The following is a 5,501-nucleotide window of genomic DNA, read 5'->3' as shown; positions in this document are numbered from 1 at the left end:
TTCCCCAACCTTAGCACTTCCCTTTTCAGTCATCCATGGGGTTGACATTTTTTCCTCTATGTTAATGACTTTTCTTTCAACCAGCAGTGTTGTGGCACTGTTGGTCTTGAGGGTGACCTTAGCATCTTGTCTTTTCTTCATTTGTCTTTGACTCTTCTTTCAAACTGAGGTTGCATCAAGGTTGCTAGGCCCTGGCAATGACGGACCGGCCCGCTTTGTCTACGTGCGGGTTATGACATGCAACGGGATAGGCATGGCCTCCCCATCGAGTGTCTCAACATCGAACAACCCCAATGGAACTGATGGCTGGTTTCCTGAACTAGAGGATGGTCTCCACCTAGAGCAATCGACAAAAAGATGAGTGATTCCACACTCAGTGGATCTTAGATAAGCCTTATCTCTATTTGCTTGCTCCCTCTCGGGGCAGCGCGAAGAGACGTGTCCTGGGTGACCGCAAGTCCAACATACGATAGGCTCTTGGGTCTGTGCTCCTAGGCCTCTGCCTCTTCCCCTACCTAATGTCATCACCAATACTAGTCGATAATCCATAAGGATTGTGTTGCCTTCCTCATCGTACAACACATATGGGTTTACGTAAGGCTCGTCAATGCTAGGCTCGTCCACATAGTGGACTGGTGTATCACTTGGTGGGTGGGTCACGTAGGGTCCAGGTGGGTTAGGGAATTCTATAGGATTTATTTTCATCCTAGGGATAGACAACTTAGCATCATTAGTGCTAGGAGAGCCAATGGGGCTTCCCTTCCAAAGAAGTTTAATGGCTTGTTCTCAATGTAGGGTTGACCATAAGGCTATGGGTATGGGAGTCTCCGAGGTAGTCTACAATGCATGGTGTCATAGTCGAACCTACCACAATTAGCGTAAGGTCGTGACCTAGGGTCCTAGCACTCAACTAGCAAGTGGTTCCCGCCACAATGAATGCATTGGACATGTGGGCGCATTGGTCATCTCATCATCTCCTGTACTTTGGTTATATCCATCCTAATCTCTGCTAGCTCTCGTCTCGAGTTAATGCCCTTCCCTTTGTCCTGCGCACTTGGGCTTGCTCTCTCACTCGGTGTTGAGGCCCTCTTGAAACTCATGGTATTGGGCTCTTCTCGATTCGAGCACCTGGAGCTTCTTTCCTTGAGTTGGTCATTCACTCTAATAGCTTCCTCAAAGACCCTTGCCAATGCATCTTGCTGCAAGCTTGAGTTGCCGACCAAGGCTTTGTAGAGCTCTTTACTTTGTATTCTGCTGATAAATACCATGGATACCGCTCTTTCAGTTGGTTTCTCACCCATTGGGATTGTCTTGAAGAGGCTCCTCACGTGGGTCACGTAATCTTGAATATCCTCTCTCTCTCTCTCTCTGCTTGGCGTTCATAAGTCGCACTAGCAGGTTGTCTGAGTACCTAGGTTCGAAAAATCTCTTGATGAAGAGATTCTTCAAGCCATTGAAATTGGCACACTCTACAACATCCAAACTCGTATACCAAGTTCGGCCCTTGTCGCCTAAGCACAATCCGAAAGCTTGGGAGAGTTGAGCAGGATTGGTAAGGTTGTTGGCCTCATAGACCTACTCGAATTGTTCCACAAAGCTATAAAATCGTCGTTTGCTTGGTATTTCTAGCTGCTTCACCACCATAGGGATTTTTTATTGGCACTTAGAGACATGGTTAACCCCTAACCCTTCTAGCATTGATATTACTAATGCTGCAGCGCTTTACTATGCTCCCATGTTATCTAGTAGTCGCTTTGTTAGAAGCTCACTCATCAGTGTGAGGTCTCCCTCTAGCGCTCTCTTGCTATCTGATCGATTTCTGCTTGCTAGGGCTAGCACTCTCTGGATTTCTTGCATTTCCAAACTCTGGCGCAAGCTCCTAGTTTGTTGGTCCTGCTTGTAAGCAGCTAGGCCTTGCATATCCCTGCGAGCCAGCTTCCTCTCTTTCTTAAGGTCTGCTATGACATCCTCTATAGGTCTACCGCAATGTTCTAGTTGGGTTTGAGCGTTGTATTTGTGCACTAATTATTGGATGACCTCAGGAAAATCGCCTAGGTCCAGCTCTTCGTTGCTTCTACGGCATGAGCTGCCCTCTTCCATGCCCAAAGCTTCCTACTCTGCCAAGTTGTCGATCAAGTTGATAAAGCCGGGTAGATCCACTTCCACGATAGTGCATGTCCTTGTTGCGTCCGGCTTTTTGGCTATGTTCTTCGCTTGGGCCTACCTTTGGGGATTCAATCACCCTTCTATGTCTTTAGGTCTTCTCTTATTACTGGTGGGTTCCTTCAAAGTTTTATGTCTGAGTGAGTTTCTTGTTAATTGCAACCGGTCCTCAACTTACCCTCACTCCATGCATGTGTGTGCAGGTGTATTCCTTTCAGTGCATTGTGCATAACCAGGCTTTTTGCTCTCCTCAAGTGTGTTTCAAGTGCTAGAAGTCAGAGTGAGTGAAAAAACAAAGTGTGTGCAACTCTGGCACTCTTGTCTATGGCTTGACTTGATAGGGTTGTGTGTTCGGTTCCTAGATGTTCTCGCTAGCTTCTCGGTTTTGTTTGTTGCACTATCCCATTCGGCTCATTGAGTTGGGGTCTTGTAATCAACCCACAACACTAGACATGATTTCAGACTGTTCGGCCACAGATTCTAGGTTTGTAACTACTTGTGAGGCATTCGGTGGGTTCTTCTAGAGTGGGTCACACTTCTCGTTAGTTGGGGTTTGTCAAGTTTTTTATTTTTTCTTCCTCAGGTTGTGTCCAATTTACCAATATCCGATTTTGAAAATCATACATCTGATTTACTAGTGTCCGATTCTAAGAATCAGAAAGGGTTGAGTCCGATTGTCACAATCGAACAAGCCGTGTCCGATTGGACAACTCAAGTTGTCTGACTAGGACACATCTGATTCTTGCAATCGGACGGGGGTGCTTGGTCTGATTGAATGTCTATCCAATTGGACAGGGTGCTAGGTCCGATTCTGTGGTTTGATTGTCGCAATTGGACGGGCAAGTGTTCGAGCGGGGTAGTGTGTTCAATTTTTTCTCGTTTGATTCTTGGAATCAGATGGAAGTGGTGTATCCGATTGTTGCGATCGAATGGATCAAGCGTCTGATTGGATGGGGTAGTGTGTCTGATTTGATTTTCAAAATCAGATGGGTATGTCTGATAGGACCGAATGGGTTTGTCTGAGTCCAGTCCTGGGAATCGGACCGGTCACTAGGTTCGATTCAAGGAATCAAACATTGTGGAAAGCATCCGATTCCATCGACCGAAACGCATGTCGATCACTTTTTTACCAAAAATCCAGACTCTGATGTTGCCTCTATACCACAAAAACTGCTAGGAATCAAGTAGAGCTGTAGGTCAAGGGCATCCTATACGTGAATCTCACAGAAATCCTTGGTATGCTTCGATCGATTTGACGTAGACTCGTGACCTACAAGCTCTCTCTCTCTCTCTCTCTCTCTCTCTCTCTCTCTCTCTCTCTCTCTCTCTCTCTCTCTCTCTCTCTCAAAACCAGGACTGCAAATGAGGTTTTCCCTAGTCACCCATGACCTTAAACCCTTGCTGGCCAGCACCTTAGCCTTCCCAATCACTCCACCCGCGACTCCAAGACATTTGAGCCCTCTTTTTTTTTTCCATTTTTCCTTGTTATCACCATGTTCAAGGTTGTTTTTACAGTAGTGAACTTTAAGCTTCCCACTCCGATTTCTCGTTCATATCCTACTCTAAATGTGACAAAAAACAAAAGCAAAGTACTGAATTGATTTCTCCTACTCAATTGATCATCAAAAACCAAAAATACTTACTTGTAGCATGGATTAAAACCCAAAATCTCCTATCTATCTCAAGCTGCGATTCGAGGATGAAACCCTTATTTCGATGCTTGATTTGAAGCATGCAAGCACTCAAGCTTGAATCCATTGGTCCCGACAACGGAACCAAAATGCACTCAAGCTCAACTGCCAAGACCCACGAGTCGCTTATTATTCAAGCGTTTCAAGCAAGCACTAATGACTACCTCTCACATGGCCGACGCGCTATCCCCCTCTATGAGTGTAGTGAGCTTACCTTGATACCCAATAGAGTTGCTTTCTCTCTCAAGCACTCCAATAGCTCCACGATTCATGATGCAAGCTCAAGCATCCTCAAGCCACTTCCTTGAAGCTCCATCCTCCATAGCCACACACAAGATGAAAGAAGAGAAGATAAAAAGAAGAGAGGAGATGGAGGAGGGCTTCACCTCCAAGATCCCTCACCCTCACATGCTCACTCTCTCACACTCCCTCCCTCAAGTACTCACAAGCAAGCAAGAGAAAAGAAGAAGAGTCCACTTTGCTACATACCAAAGAATGAGCTCTCATTCACTTTTTGAACTTTATATACAAAACCCTAATCCCTTTTGGGCGGTCATCCCCTTATCCCCTTTTCTTACATGGTTGGCCATGGCCTAGGCCCTTTTTCCCATTGTCCTTCTTTCTTTCTAGCTTAGTCCTATTGCCTGTTCATCATTACAAATTGCACAAGAGGGAACCTGCTTTTACAGAGGTTTTGGCTATACCTTTATATTTAAAGGTGCGCCTTCTTGCTTTTGGCTTCTTGCGGCTTCCATGGTTGCATCTTGTACTCCTAGTGTGGATGCACTCTCTTGTAGGGCGCCCTTTCCTTTTTTTCGCCTTGCAATTTTCCTCTTGATGCCTCGTTTTCTGCTTCCTTCACTTTGCAGTAAACACCTACCTCCTCCACCATCACTAACTCACACACGAGCGCATGCACGCACACAAATATGCTCTTTGTGTGTGTGTGTGCGTGTGTGTGCGCGTGCGTTGGTAGCCTTCATACAATAGCCAATAATTGAGAGAAAAATAAGAAGAGAACAATTTGTGTAAGAGAAGAAAGCTCCAAATTTTGCAAGACACAAGATTGGGTACAATCTTCCCCTATGCATGGGTGAGCACCTCCCCCATGTTTATATTCACAATTTTGAATTCAATTTTTATGCTCAAAATACATTGAAAGCATCTTTTTTGAGTTCTTGCTTTTCCTCTCCTTATACAACTTGCTTTTGTGCAAATAAATCAAACATACTCTATTCTAATAGCTTTACAACCAAAAATAATATTTTGTCTCTTCTAATAAATACAAAAAATTTTCCACATCGTGAAGCTTATAAATTCCATGCATTAAAATGCACACTCCAAAATAATAATTTCACTCAATTCTATTTAAATATCTACTCATCACAACACAAAATACATTAGTATCCTTCTATCTATCTACCAGGCATAATGTGACTAGTGTCGTACACATGTGTTTGCACTAAATCATTGATTATGTAGTAAATATACAAATTCACAATAATAAAAGTCATCTAATTTTTATAAATTTTATCAATAAATATAATTTCACAACATTTTTTAGGTATTAAAAAGCAATTGTTTCCAACAATTAATAACTCAAAGAAAAATATGCAAGAGTGGCCAACCACATGCAAGTGCTACCTC

This window comes from Lygodium microphyllum, chromosome 2 (assembly GCF_053477565.2).
Source record: "Lygodium microphyllum isolate KBCC chromosome 2, Lygodium_microphyllum_v1.1.10, whole genome shotgun sequence".
NCBI classification, from domain to species: domain Eukaryota; kingdom Viridiplantae; phylum Streptophyta; class Polypodiopsida; order Schizaeales; family Lygodiaceae; genus Lygodium; species Lygodium microphyllum.
Note: the sequence above shows the minus strand (reverse complement) of the source record.